Genomic DNA, 16,093 nt, shown 5'->3' on the forward strand with positions numbered 1-16,093 from the left:
CTAAATCACCGTTAATCCATATTTTTCTCTCTTCGCAGGCATCCACTGGATCAAGAGTTTCATTGGCCTGAAATTAAAACTTGGATTATTACTAATTTATATTCAGTTAATATTTCAAATAATATATGTTGAATTAAATAAAAATTTATTTTATACTAAAATGTTTAATTTGGAAATAAACTGATGCAGAGTGTGGTATTAGAATATGACTCATAGTGATTTTATAGTTAAATGCAAATTATTAGATTTCACTTTTTTTTTAAACGCTACATTTTGTAAGTGACCTCTCTCAATAGAATAAAGTAAGTGTAATTTACTTTATTTCCTTCACTGTGGGAAATGAATTGTCCAGGAAACACGTTTCTCAAAATGTTAATTTTATCTTCAGTAGTACGCACTGAGGCCTCAATCTGTTGGAATAAAATTTCACCAAGAATCTCATTAGGCATTTTTGTTGCTGTAATTATTCCTTAGTACTGCTCAGAAGTAAAGGTTATAGTGTGACCTTTTTTGAAAATATATGGACCGATATTTCCAAATGTAGATACAATCGTACAGTAACTTTGACACTATGTAATGGTTTTCATTCGCTTGCCTTGGAATTTCATTATTCCAAAAATGAACATTTTTTGGCAATACTATCATTAAGATTAAATTTCACCTAATCTGACATTATTAATTTATTTAAAGCCACAGGATTTGTATTCAAGATTTCATTAAACCGAAAAGAGAATTCTGATTATGTTTCTTTATTGGTATTGAAAATTTATGATCAAATTCTATTTTATATGAATGAAAACAGCTCTTTTATATGACTGAAAAATGATGTTTCTTACCGTTTGGTTCCGACTACAAACTTCATGACTAGATGATTACTTGATTAACTCATTGCCACCACTACACTTCATGGTTACCATCTGCTTGTTATGAATTATCATACTCCATTGAGGATCCCATTACACAAATTTTAAATGCTTGCAAAAATCCAATATTTTATGTTATTTCCTTGTAATCATAAAACTTATCTTCTACATATTAACCTTTATTTCTCTTATATTCCTCTTATTTTCTAATTTCCTTATATTCTAATTTCCTTATATTCTTAAACAAACTAACCTTTGTTATTCATTATGCTGCAACTGTAGTCCAGCCAATAGGGATTTTTTTGGGTAAATATTAGTAGAGTTTAGGGAAGTACATAGGTTTACAGATTAAGGTAAGTATAACTTGTTTATATGCAACTGGACAAAATTTTCGGTAACTGGATAAAATGGCGGTCGTTCTAACGTGGTGAAAATCGGTTTTTCAATTTTTTAGGCCAAGGTAAACTTCCTAGTCAAAAAACTTATAAATAAAAGTTGTGGGCATTTGCGATACCTATAATTTAAGCCCATAAACGTTGAATTTTGTTAATTAGTTATTGCAAAAAAGCCGAAAAACCGTTAAAATGGCCGTTTTACTGAAAGCCAATAATTATTGCAAAGATAACTTTTTTTTTACTATTTTTATTGTTGTAAAAGGTAGCTCTTGGAATTTCGAATTCAATGAGTGGTTACACAAGAAAATAGGTTTATTCGTTGCTGAGATATTGTAAAATGTTTATAAAAAGACGCTTCATACAACTGTAATTATTTTGACTTTTAAGAATTTTTCGCACCTTTTCAAGCACAGTCGAGTCTTCAAGACTTGTACTTTCAAATGGTGAAAAGTTTTAGATCAAAAATTAATCTAAAACTTGTTTAAATTTCCGAAAAAATGAGCGTAATAGAACGTGCTAAGCAGTAGTCGTGGAGGGAGAAGCGCTTCGCGGCAGTCGCACGCGAATAAAGCTCAATTTGTAACTTCAAATCGACGTAGTGCGAAAAAATCGCTCTACCTCCGAGAATTTTAAACGGATCGAGACCATCTTTTTTAAACTGGGGTAGCTTGAAAAAATAATAACAATCGCAATATCAGTTTTTACATATTATTTCAGATATAGTCGTCTTTTATGTACTTACCAATCTTCACTCTTCGTTTTTGTAGATGAAAAAACTAATAAATTTAAATAATAATCATTGTAATACGTTGTAACTCATGGACATGAGTGCACTCTATTATTATGATTCTGTCTGTGTAAACACAGACAGAATACTATTTATAAACGCTGTTTGTTGTGTTTATGTAATCCGGTCTAATTAATATAAGTTGATTGGTTCCAATTAATATTACTCTTTTATACCTTCATAAATTTTGTTTCAAAACATTTAAGGTATTCTAAAAAAAATGGTCTCAATCCATCCAAAATTCGCGGAGATAGAACGATTTTTTTCGCACTCTGCCGATTTGAAGTTGCGAATTCAGCTTTATCCGCGCTCGACGCAACGAACACCTTCCCCTTCCACGACTACCGCGCGAGCACGCTCTATTTTTTGCTCATTTTTTCGAAGAAGTTTAAACAAATTTTACGTTAATTTTTGGTCTAAAACTTTTAACCGTTTGATAGTACAAGTCTTGAAGAATAGATTGCACTTGAAATAGACAAGAAAACGTTCTTAAAAGCCAAAATAATTACAGTTGCCTGAAGCGTCTTTTTGCAAACAAATAACATCTCGGCAACGAATAAACCTATTTTCTTGTGTAACCACTCATTGAATTTGAAATTCCAAGAGCTAACTTTTACAACGATAAAAACTATTTTAAATAAAAGTTATGCATAACTTCTCTTCTTTTATATAAAAGAGAATGTCCTGACTGATTCATAATCAACGTACAACCAAACTATTATAGGTAGATACTTGAAATTTTCAGAGTACCTTCGTATCTTTAAGTAGGCGTGTACTAAGAAAGGATTTTGCGAAATTTTAATTTTAAGGGGCTCAAATCGAAAAAATACTAAATTTCGTGATAACAGCGCTATCCGTTGGACGTAAAAGCAACATACGCTATATTAAACATTTTACGATTCCATTGCAATGTTTCCGATATGTGTATTCGCTATAGACTAAAAAAACTACTGGACCGATTTACGCGCGGGGAAAAAGGGAGAACGCGGAAAACGGGGAAAAGGAAATGGAAAGTTAAAAGAGGAAGGGGATAAATAAATTTAAATAAAATAATATTAAATTAAACTTAAAATAAATAATTAAATTAAAATTGAATTAAAAAATTAGAATATGTAAAGCAAATAATTGAAGATGTCAGATGCAAAAAAAATAATTGAGATTAAAAGCGTAGGTAAAGCATGGAAATGAAGTAATTCATTACATCTGTCAAATAAGTAATACTAATACATCGTGTGCGAGCACCGAGCGACAGAATCAGTGTGTGAGTGTTCCAGAAGAATGCTGTTAAATTTTACAGCTGTATTTCTCTGTTTAAAATAATGTAAAAAGTTCATAATAAATATGTGTCCGGAAAAGGCTTTGTTTTTAAATTAGGAATAACATAGAATTTTAACGTGATTTCTGCTTAGCGGCAAAATGAACCTATACCGAAATTCATCGAAAACCGGAGAAGAAGGGAGAAAGGGAAAAATCTAAAAAGGTAAAAGGGGAAAATGGAAAAAAATAAAAACTGGGAAAAGAGGAAGGGGAAAGATAAATGAGTGAAGAGGACGGGGAAAGGGAAGTAAGGGAAAGAGAAACGGGAGAAGGAAAGGGAAACGGGAAGGGAGTACGAAGCGAGCCATGATCCTCTGATCTTGACGGGAAGCGCAAGTAATCATAGAGCACGGGCGAAGCCGCGTTGGGGATGCTACATTTGGGATTGTAATAAATTTTTTGTTCATCTTAAATTGTTTATATTAAAAAAACATTGCTAGTGAAGCTACATCTATATTGTGGGCGAAGTCGCGACGGGGTACGGTAGTATATGTATATAATATTTATTTTTGCAATAAATATTGGCTTTGCAAAAAACGACCATTTTAACGGTTTTTCGGCTTTTTGTATTAACTAATTATCAAAATTCAATGTTTAAGGGCTTAAATTATATTGCAAATGCCCATAACTTTAATTTAGAACTTTTTCGTCTAGGAAATTTACCTTAGCCTACAAAATTTAAAAACCGATTTAAACCAGCTTTGAACGGCCGCCATTTTGTCCAGTTAGCGCAAATTTTGTTCAGTCGTATATAAATAAATTATACTTACCTAATCTACAGCCCCATGTACTTTCCTAAATTCTACTAATTTTCTTCAAAAATCGACCGTTTTTCCCCATTGAGTGGGCTATATATTTTAATCACCGATGAACAGAATCGTCCAAGTGTTCATAACACATCTTTTGCCAGTCTTATAATTGAAGTAACAAATTAAAACACTCCAGTGATCTTTTCAATCATTCTCTTCCATCTATCCTTAAAATACGTAATTTGAAGATGTGTAGGTTGTGTATATATTTGCTGAAATCAATTTCACATTCAAAAGAGCAATAACCTCAAAAATAGAAAAATTTAAATCTCCAGTCAAAATAAATGGACTCCTTCCAGAACATCATAACCCAAAGTTGGATTTAGTTTTAGCTGAGGAAAACCTCAACGATTTGTAGAGAATGTACAAGAATTTTACTTAACTTGTGAAATAAACATGAGATGGCGTGATAGAATCCCAAATTCAAGGTGGAATTGGCCTCGGACGATACTGTGAATCAAAATAAAAGCAGTATATAATATCTCATGCATGATTGTGATTTTTACGTATTGAGCTTCAAAAGTTTATTGGTTCTTTAGGTCATCAGTTGTTAGAATAGTTTGGTGCATTTTACTACTACTTTCCAATCTGTGCCTCAACATACAAAGTGATTCAAAGAAACGGGAAATTTTGAAAGTTGTGTTGGTAGCCGTGGGCGATTGGTACCACTTGTACTTGTTAGAGTGGCGCCAGCCTCTAGTTGTCATGGATCCTTGGAGTGGTGTGCAACGTGCATTTGCTATCAAAGCGTTTTACAAAAACAATGACTGTGTGGAGGGAGCGCGTAGAGAATTTCGCCGTCATTTTAATCTGGGACGACACGACCGTGTTCCATCAGCACATGCAATTAAAACATGGATATCTAATTTGGGGAAACTGGTTCGGCAATGAAAAAGAAACCTCCAGGCCGTGAGCGAACAGTCTGTACACCACAGTATGTTCAAGGTTTTCAATATGTTGTCACACGAAGTCCATATCGGTCAATCCGTCGTCTCTCAGCATCTTTACAATTGCATAGTTCAAGTGTTCGAAGAATGTTAGTGAAGGACTTGCAGTACCATCCATACAAGTTGCAGATCGTCCAGGAACTGAAACCGAACGATGCAGTTGTGCGAGCACAATTCTGTAATGTAATGCTTCAGAAGATAAATGATAACGAAGAGTTTGTTCACGAACTGTGGATGTCAGACGAAGCGCATTTCCACCTCAGTGGATTTGTTAACAAGCACAATTTCAGATACTGGGCACAAGAAAATCCTACGCAGCTACACCAGCGTCCGTTGCATAGCCAGAAAGTGACCGTGTGGTGTGCTATGTCATCTTACGGTATTATAGGCCCTTATTTTTTTGAGGATGACAACGGTCTTGCGATTACAGTGACGTCGGCTCGTTACGTAGCCATGCTTGAAACCTTTGTTGTTCCACAACAAATTGATTTACACCAATTCTTAATACAGCCTGGTTTCAACAAGACGGAGTAACGTCACATACTGCACGAATATCGATGGCAGCTGTACGCCGATTGTTTGGACAACGTGTCATTTCACGAAATGGTGACATTAGATGGCCTCCCAGATCGCCTGATCTCTCAGCTTGCGATTACTTTTTGTGGGGTCACCTTAAAAGCCAAGTGTTCCACAGAAGACCTGCTACAACGGAAGAACTGAAGGCAAAGATACGAGAAGCAATTGCGGAAATTGCAGTTGAGATGTTACGTCAAACCATGAACAATTTAACGAAGAGACTTCGTGAGTACGTAAAAGAGGAGGTCACCTGCAAGATGTCATCTTTAAAAAATAAACTATAATGTATGTATCCTAAAATGGTTACATTTGTACAATTACATGAAATAAAATTCATTTTCTAAAAAAAATTTTTCATTAACGTTATTTAATTTTTTAAATTTCCCGTTTCTTTGAATCACTCTGTACTTCCTCCATTCGGCATTCTTAATCTGTTTTACTAGTCACTCTGTTCCTTTATTGTTTTAACTACTTTTACTTTTCTGGACCAAATTCACAACCTTGGATACCATCAACAATAAACTTTTAAGAATTCTTTTTAATTTTGAAATCTATGTATAATAGCAGCATATTTCCATTCTATATAAAGGTTCTCTTTGCTTGTGAAAGTCCAGTTGTTATTTTTTTTACTTTTCAACCCTATATTTTACTATCTAAATAACAAAATTACTTTTGGTATTTTTCTATTTTAACACGTTTTTTGTTACATTTCAATGCATTCATTTTATTTTTGTTTACCTTAAAAATGAATTTTCTTCCTACACAGCAATGAATCCATACTATTTATTACTGTTTTTAATTCATATGCTAGTTTCTTCTAATAGTAAGCTGAACTCCGTATTATAAATCTTTTTGGACTCTATGCTGCTATGGAAGTTTTCAATGTTCATTATATTATCTTTAAAGTTAAAACCTGGACAACAACAAAGAGTCGATATTTGCCAACTGTCTCTTACAAATTTCAAATCCACCTACAGTTGCATCAATCTAGTAAATATTCTACACCTACATAAAAACAGACCGTATCGAAACTACACTTAACAAAAAAAAAGAGATATATTTATATTAAAAAAAACACTTCACGTTGAAATATTAAATGAACAGACATAATTGAAATCCAACGTACATTCCAAATATAAAAAAATAAGCCTAATTAAAAAAAAACTCAATAGTAACATGAGCTATACCAGGGTGACAATAAGAGCACCCATCAGTCCTGTTCAAGACAAATGAAAATAATTAGAAGTTAACATTTCATTATAAAAATTAATTCAATATGTTACATAAAAGTTTACATTTTAAAATATTATCTACATCAATATCATACACAAAAACCCTAGAGTATTTTAATTGTTTGGGGTTTTTATCATTTACATTCTACAATACGATTTCGTAGCAAAATATTGTTCAAGAATGAAAACTCGTTGTTCTATGGTAAAAGACATTCTGTTCGTAACACGACCGGAAACGGCACAAAAGTTTACACAGCTCAAGGAGAATCAACTCACACTGCCGTGTCTATACCGGTTGAGTAGCGCTACCAACTTCTTGTCACAAAACAAAATTTCCCTTTCTTAGAAAAAAATTACCAGACATTAACAATTGGGTAACAGGACTAAAAAATCACCTTGTATTTATTTTTCTATTATAAAGGTTCTAAATAATATGTCTTTGTTTTTAATTACTTAAAATAATTTTAATGAGGTGCCTAAAATTGTTTTATTTATTGCCTCTCTTTATTTATTTTCTCTGAATTAGATTAACAGCTACAAAGTTCATGTTACTTAAATAAACAATGTAATTTTAAAATTTGTAATAGCTAGAGATTTGTCATTTTTGTGGGAGCATTTATCAGAAAAACCTGAAAGTTATTTGTGAAGAATTTTTAACTTAATTTTAAAATTGAATTTTTAATTAAATTTAAGTTGTACTTGGAATGAATGATCAGTATTATAACATCACTTACTCGTATTACTTATAACATTATTTATTTGACTATTAATTTTTGTAAAGCTCAACCGTACTAACTTTTGTCTATGCTCACATCATACCTAATTTGACCTGCCAAGAAATATATATTATTATTATCTTATAATAATTTATAGTTTCAATGAAATCTGTTTCAGTTTAAAAGTATACATCTTCAAAGTTTATAAACATGTTTTGAACAAGATGTTAGCTTTATTTGATCCAGTTTCATGTATTTTCAATAAGGGTTTGTTTTCTATCTGCAAACCATTGCTTGTCCTGCTACTATTGACTAGATTTTGTCAATTATCTTTATCTTCCCACATCGAGATAATGAGTATATATTCTGGTACAAATACTTGATAGAGAATTTGGTAATGAAGATCAATGAGCTGTAGTTGTAGAGGAGACAGAAAGATTAGTTGTAGGTGCAATCTGAACTAATAATTCTAAAATGATTTCATATGAAAGAGATCATTTATTATTGTACTATGTTCTCAAAGTAACCTTTCTTTCTTTCTTTTTCCTGTTTAGCCTCCGGCAACTACCGTTTAGATAATTCTTCAGAGGATGAATGAGGATGATATGTATGAGTGTAAATGAAGTGTAGTCTTATATATTACCAGTTTGACCATTCCTGAGATGTGTGGTTAATTGTTCTTTGGAGGAAAAGAACACCGATATCCACGATCTAGTATTCAAATCCATGTAAAAATAACTGACTTTACTAGGACTTGAACGCTGTAACTCTCGACTTCCAAATCAGCTGATTTGGGAAGACGCGTTAACCACTAGACCAACCCGGTGGGTTCTCAAAGTAACCTGCTCTGAGCAATACTAACCCTCATTAACATGTTTACCTCCTTACACTGAATAGAATTAGAGAAAATATATTTGATTATGGTATGAATAGAGGTATACATTATAGAATAACCCAAAGGGTTATTCTGTCAACATGAATTACTCAAATTATATAAACAGTAATACATAATATAATACTTACAAAACTTGCCAAAGCACCATCATCAATAATAAATTTTACATCTACCTTCAGATTATTAGGTGGAGGTCCTTCAGTTATTGCAGGAATTTTACAATTGAAAGCTATAAAACAAAGAATTTATTAATTTTAATAAGAATGCCTTTTATAGAAATAGTTGTTCAGGCATGCAATTGTTCAACTACTGGCTGTTAACTGCAAATAATTAATTAATATTATTGCTACTGTAAAATTTGTTTTATTCATTTCTTTCTTAATTTATCTCTAGTTTAACATTTTTAAGTTATTTAATTACCAATATTGTTTTATTTATTAAAAAATTATGTCATTCTCTTTTTATTCAAAACTAGTTACCCTAGTCTTGGTTTATCATGGGGCAAACTTTGTAGAAGCCACATTATGACAAAGTAGTTCAGAATTTTTTTTTATGGATTGATTTTTAAATAGTGAGAAAAGTTTTTTCATGAATTTTATTACCATGCTTACTCCACCAATTTATTTGTTGCGACGTCGACGGGACCCCCTTGGTTAACAGCGTTGCGGTAGATTTTAGAGCGAGGGTGGACTGTATGTGTTCATAGGTGTTGAATGAAGATACCTTGTTGATTATTGAAGGATTGTTTAATTGTACACCGTCTTGGCGGTTTAAAGTAATTTTGAAATAACAGTTGTAACTTATAACTTAACGTTAAAGATAGCAAACATAAAATAAATAAAACTTAAAGTAATGTTCATCCGAACAAGAATTGAGAGAGTCCATCCGGATGCAACTGCCTTGGGTCAGGTGTGAGTGCAGACTGGTTAAAAGACGGTATGTACAATGCTCGAGGGAGCAGCTTGTGACGTAGAGGGGCGTGATGGTCTGGCAAACATAGTTTGCCGTGGGCATCCTAGCCACCACTAGGTTTCAGCACCTGATGGCAAGAGGGGGTGAAAACGTAACACACCGCCCACCAAATTATAATTATAATTTCATAAAAATTACAATGAATTGACGTTAAATAAAAGAACAAAATCATTGATTGGGTTTAGAATGATTCATATCATCCCAATCATCTAAATTTGGAATAATAATCAGTTTATTAATGGTTTTTTTTATGGTGGTATTATTTGTTTTACGTTTACTAGTCTAGTGAGTCCATCCTTGCCTGGATGCACTTGAACTATTACTCCTAATCTCCACATGAGTGGAGGAAGGTTGTTTTCCTTAATTATAGCCAGATTACCAATGCAAATGTTGGTATTTGACCTTGCAGTTACTTCTCTGTTGTAGAGAATGTAAGTAGTCGTTAGACCATGCCTTCCAAAAATCTCTTAGTGATTTTTGTGTAAGCTGCCACCTAGCAAGCTTATTTACGTTAATGCCTGAGAAATCAGGCTCAGGTAAGGAAGTTAAAGGAGCAAAAATTAAAAAATCTCCATGAGTGAATGGAGTGGGATCAGAGATGTTAGATGAAGGTAAATATAATGGTCTTGAATTTAAACATGACTCTATTTGGATTAACAGGGTAGATAATCCTTCGTAGTTGAGAACAGAATTTCCCATGACTCTTCGCAGGTGAAACTTCATGCTCTTCACAGCGGCTTCTCATAAACCACCCCAACTAAGAGAGTATGGAGGAATGAAGGACCATTTTATGTTGTTAGAGGTGCAGAAAGATTTAATTTTGAAATTAGCGATATCGGTTTTAAGAAAATCATACATTTCTTGAAGGTAGCAATTTGCACCGCAAAAGTTTTTTCCATTGTCAGAAAAAATGTGAGAGGGCAATCCTCGGCGTCCTACAAATCTTCGTAGCGCAGCGATAAAGCTTTCTGTTGATAAATCAGTCACGAGTTCAAGGTGTACTGCCTATGTGCTGAGACATACGAACAATGCAATGTAAGCCTTAATAGTCGAAGGATTGGTAGATCGAGTACGCCGCCCACCATGACGGTTAAGTATTGGGCCAGCATAATCAACAACAGTTGACTGGAATGGTCTGGATATTGTGACTTTCTTTTGGCAGTTGACCAAGTAACTGACTCTGAGGTTGAGCTCTAAAGCGAAAACAAGTTAAACATTTATGTATGACGGAGCGAATTTTGATTTTCAAATTGACAATCTAATATTTTTGTCTGAGTGAAAAATGAATTAATTGTAATGCTCCATGGGATAATCTTAAATGCTCATGATAAATAATCAATCGAGTTAGATGACTATGAGAACTTAAAATCATAGGATACTTAGCATTTAGACAATTTTGAAAAACTTAAACGACCTCCAACGCGAATAATACCATTCTAATCCAAAAATGGGATGAGAGAAATTAATTTGCTTTTTCTGGATACAGCAGAAGTTTTTCTTAAATCGTTTAATTCCTTTGCAAAATATAATTCTTGAGCTTGGCGAACAAGAATTTCTAACGTGGAACTGGTTTCTTGTGAAGAAAGATCTGACAACATACGACTGTTTTTATTTTTCAAATTGTGGGTGAATTGACGAAAATATGTTTAGTGTTCGTGTGAACGAAGAAAATGGGTTTGAAAGTTCTACAGCTTCTGTAGCTTGAAGAGTAGCTGAAAACACATTAGTTTTGCTAGACTTCTCTCCCTTGAGCGAATCTGGCGGAATCATAGAAATAACAGATTGATTGGATGGCCAGATGTTCTCCCCTTCCTTCAGAAAAAACGGACTATTCCTCCAGAGTTGTGACGAGGTTAATGCATCCGGCATGCAACCACGTGACAGGATGTCTGCGGGGTTATCCCTTGAAGAAATGTGCTTCCATAAGCATTTCTTAGTTAACTCTTGAATTTCGCAAATTCTATTAGCAACGAATACCTTCTATCGATTAGGAAGCGATGGCAACCAGTAAAGTACGACTTGAGAATCCGACCAAAGGTGAATTGAATGAAATCTTATTATACCTAAAATACATTTAACTTCATTGAATAGACGAGATAATAGAAGAACCGCATTCAGCTCTAACCTAGGAATAGAGATTTGCTTGACTGGAGCAACTCTAGATTTTGAACACAATAAGTGGGTTTCAATGTTTCATTGCTATCAACAGATCTGATGAAAAGACATGCACCATATGCGCTGCTACTTGCATCACAAAATCCGTGTAATTGATGACTCTTACTAAAACTAATTTTAACTAATCTAGGAATCTTAAAATTACTTGAAGATTTGAGTTGAGAGTACAAAAAATTCCATTTTTCTGCTAACGGAGCGGGAAGAACTTCATCCCAATGAAGGCCGACGCACCATAACTCTTGTGTGAACACTGTAAACGGAACGATTATAGGATCAAGTAGTCCTAAAGGATCGAACAATGAAGAAATGATTGACAAAACGGAACGCTTGTTGTAAGAAGTATTCGTATCCCTTGGTTTGAATTGATCAATGAAATCATCGCCTTGAGGATTCCAAAATAATCCAAGTGTCTTGATATTTTCATCCTTATCTAATTTGATGAAAGAATCAGAATTTTCAAACATATCTGGAACGTTGGAATGGCATTTATGTAGTGAAAGTTCATATTTACTAAGCAGTAACGAAATATTGTATAATTATTTCAACTGATCGATGTTGTCACAACCAATGAGCAGATCATCGACGTAAAAATCTCGCTTAATTACTTGGCAAGCCTGAGGAAAAGAGGCTTCATTTTGATTGGAAATTTCAATTAAACATCATTTTGCTAGAAAACTTGAAGGCGCTAAACCTAACTGTCTGTAAGTAATATGGAATGATTGATGAATTGGTATCATCATACCAAAGAATTATTTGTAATGAAAAATCTCGAGGATTAATGCGAATTTGTCTGTACATTTTAGGAATGTCTCCTGATAGCACGTAGCGGTGAGTTCTAAAACGAATTATAATTGAAAAAAATCTTTTGTACTACTGGAGCTGTAGCAAGAATTGAATTGAGTGATTGGCCATTTGAAGTTTTCGCACTACCATCAAATACTACTCTTGTTTTGGTAGTGGTGGAAGATTCACGAAATACTGGGTGATGAGGCAAATAAAAAGTTTCAGATGGAACCTTAAGACTGAAATGAATCTATAGGTTGCATGTGATCCAATTCTTGATATTCCTTCATGAAATGGAAGTAGTTTTCCTTAGTGTTTAGGATTTTTCTTAAATCTATGCTGTAATAAATTGAAACGATGTTTGGCATTTTCATAAGAATCTCTTAAAGTACAATTTTCCTTTCAAGGAAGAGACACAACAAATCTCCCTCGTTGATCACGAAAGGTATTTTCAACGAAATGTTTTTCTCAAAAAGATTCCTCCTTGGTTGGTAAACGATTTTCTATCTCTTCAGATCTCCAAAATGATTCTAATTGAGAGGAAAGATGTTCATTACTAACAAGAAGTGATATTGAATTTGAATTGTTTTTCCACTTAATAGATTTAGTAGAGATTTGACCAGAAACTATGAAACCAAGACGAGTTTCTTGAAGTACGGTATGATTGAAATTATGAGTTAATTGAAAAGGCTTAACTAGAGAAAGATAATATTGAGCTCCAAGGAGAATGTCGATTTGCCCAGGAATATTAAATTGAAATCGGCGAGAAAGAATTAAGAAGGAATTTCCCAGTCAGTTAATGATTGGATAACAAACCTGTAATGGATGGCATTACATGACATTTCAAATTAAAATTAAAATCTTCATATCTAGAATTAATATTTAAATCAATACTTAGCTTAAATTTAGTAACTACATTGCTAATACCTGTGATTGGCTTGAGAACTGGTTTGGTTAGAAGCCCAACTTTGGTGCCAAAGCTTTCAGTACAAAATAAAATCATTGAAGCGGAATCAAGTAAGACTCTCTAGCTTGGATGAAATTACCTTTTTTATTCTTAACGTTAATTATTGCTGTTGCAAGTAAAACAGATTTGTTACGTTCTGATTTTAAAGTACAATATGAACTATTAGCTGGAGGAGCTTGACTGGCTTAGAAGATTTATTTGCTGCCTCTTGGGGCGTTTTATCTAAATGAATTAGTGTATGATGCTTCCGTGAGAATGTTTTACATTTATGATTGCTTGGGCAATCCTTGACAGTATGTTGTTTACTTAAACAACTAAGACATAATTTTCTTTAAACACAAAGTTTTTTCTTTCATTAACATTATAACTTAAAAACTTATCACGTAGATATAATGGGTGGTTGCTAATTTTACATAATGTACATATAAAATGATTAGAATTAGTTACATGAAATATATTTTCACTAGAACTAGGTTTTGAGTAATCATATTTTTTTGCCGCTAAAACCTACATTAGACGGATGTCCCTTTTCATTACTTTGAATCCTATCTTTAGATTGAAGTAATTTACGTTTAGATTCTGAGAAAGACATAAGTTGTTCTAACTTAGGGAATTCATTACCTTTTCTAATGATTGTTTCCAATTTCTTAAAGTATTTAAATTTAAGTTTTGTGTAATTCAGTGTTATAATAAATTTTAAATAGTCAATATTTAAATTTTTCAATGCATTAATGTTTGAATTAGCTTGGTAAATGAATTTAGATAAATTTTCAGAATTTTCCCTTTTTATTGGTTTTAAATTAATAATTTCTAAAGCATGTTTAGCCTTTTATTGTCATAGCGAGCTTTTAGTAATTCTATTGCAGTTTCATAATTTTCAGACATTACTGATACTTTTTTTATTACGTCAAGATCATAGCTTCTTAAGAAATTTGTAAGGTAATAAAATTGTTCAAGATTAGAAAATTATTCTCGTTTATGAACCAAACTATTAAAAAGATCAAAGAATTTATGCCAAGCCTTCACATCACCGTGAAAGGGCTCAATTTGTATAGATTTTAAAGTAATTGGATTAGGTTTGTTAATCACTTTAGTTGCACAGTTACCTCTGAAATCTTGAAACAATTTTCTAATTTTTTATGTTTTAATTTATCATAAGTGTCTCTGATTTCAAGGTCCTTATCAGTTGCATATTGGTGCAATTCGATTCAGATTGAACATTGAAAAATAGTTTTTCGAATTCTAACAGTTTATCAAACTTAGTTATGGTTAATATATTTAATTAATAATGCTTAATTATTTAATAAATTAAATTTTACAATAATAATAACTCTACAGCTGTATAGTTGTAATGAAGTTGTTACATTACTATTTTGTCATTACAATTAATAAGTTACAGTACTGTGGAAGCAATAAGTTATTTTTATTCTATTATTATGTTTTATTTTCATTGTTATTGAATTTTTTCTATCTTTAAAACATTATTATTAGTTAAATTGGACTGATACCATTTTTTTGCTTTACTTGTGTATTAGTTTTTGAAAACGAAAGTTTATTCTCATATCGATATGGCAGACATCCACCTTATTATAGACTGCAATCAAGCTGAAGTGCTTTATAAGAAAAATTATAAGGAAAGTTTTTCTAGAGTTTGTCAAGTAAAACAGTTTTTATAACTCTGCATGAAAGGCTAAGAGCTATCATACAGTAACTTAGGTTAAGTGCTATCATATCATAACTTTTCTGTGAGAGCTCATGATCTATAAAGGCACAAAGCATATAAAACTGTAGTTAGTAGAAAGAGCATTGGAACATGATGAGGAAAATCTAAAAGACAGTATCAATAGATTTGTGAAATAAGTTCATACGACCATTTTGAGAATTCTGCTAAGCCAACAACTGTATTTTTTGTCTTCAGTCATTTGACTGGCTTGATTAAGCTCTCCAAGATTCCCTAACTAGTGTCAATCGTTTCATTTTGTTATACCACCTACATCCTACATCGCTAACAATTTGTTTTACATATTCCAAACATTGCCTGCCTGCACAATTTTTCCTATCTATGTGTCCCTCCAAAATCAAAGTGACTACTCCAGGATGACTTCATATGTGGCCTATAAGTCTGTCACTTCTTTTAACCATATTTTTCCAAATGCTTCTTTCTTCATCAATTTTCTGCAACACCTCTTCATTTGTCACATTATCCAACCATCTGATTTTTAACATTCTGCTTTAGCAAAAGTTTTAGAAGCTTGTATTCTTTTCTTCTCAGATACTCCTAATCCAAATTTCACTTCCATATAAAGCTACGCTCCAAACATATACTTTCAGAAATGTTTTCCTGATGTTTAAATTAATTTTAGATGTAAGAAAATTGTATTTCTGACTGAAAGCTCATTTCACCTGTGCTATTTGGCATTTTATATTGCTCCTGCTTCATCCATCTTTTAGTAATTGTACTTCCCAAATAACAAAATTCTTCTAACTCCATAATCTTTTCTCTTCCTGTTTTTATATTCAGGGGTCCATCAACATTATTTCTACTACATTTAATTACTTTTGTTCTTGTTTATTTTCATACAGTAGTTCATGCATATAGTATCCATGCCATTGATTGTTTCTTCTAAATATTTTTTACTCTCAGCTAGAATTACTATAT

General features: G+C 32.6%; 1 protein-coding gene across 1 annotated transcript in view; it reads left to right on the plus strand.

Moving 5' to 3' along the window:
* LOC142320891 (maternal embryonic leucine zipper kinase-like) overlaps window positions 1-132 on the plus strand; it is a 54,958-nt gene extending 54,826 nt beyond the window's left edge. Inside the window, exon 16 of the mRNA XM_075358874.1 lies at window positions 39-132. The gene's annotated coding sequence lies outside the window, so the exon portion shown is untranslated. The remainder of the gene's footprint in view (window positions 1-38) is intronic.
* Window positions 133-16,093: the final 15,961 nt, after the last annotated feature.

Source organism: Lycorma delicatula, chromosome 3 (genome assembly GCF_047948215.1).
Source record: "Lycorma delicatula isolate Av1 chromosome 3, ASM4794821v1, whole genome shotgun sequence".
NCBI classification, from domain to species: domain Eukaryota; kingdom Metazoa; phylum Arthropoda; class Insecta; order Hemiptera; family Fulgoridae; genus Lycorma; species Lycorma delicatula.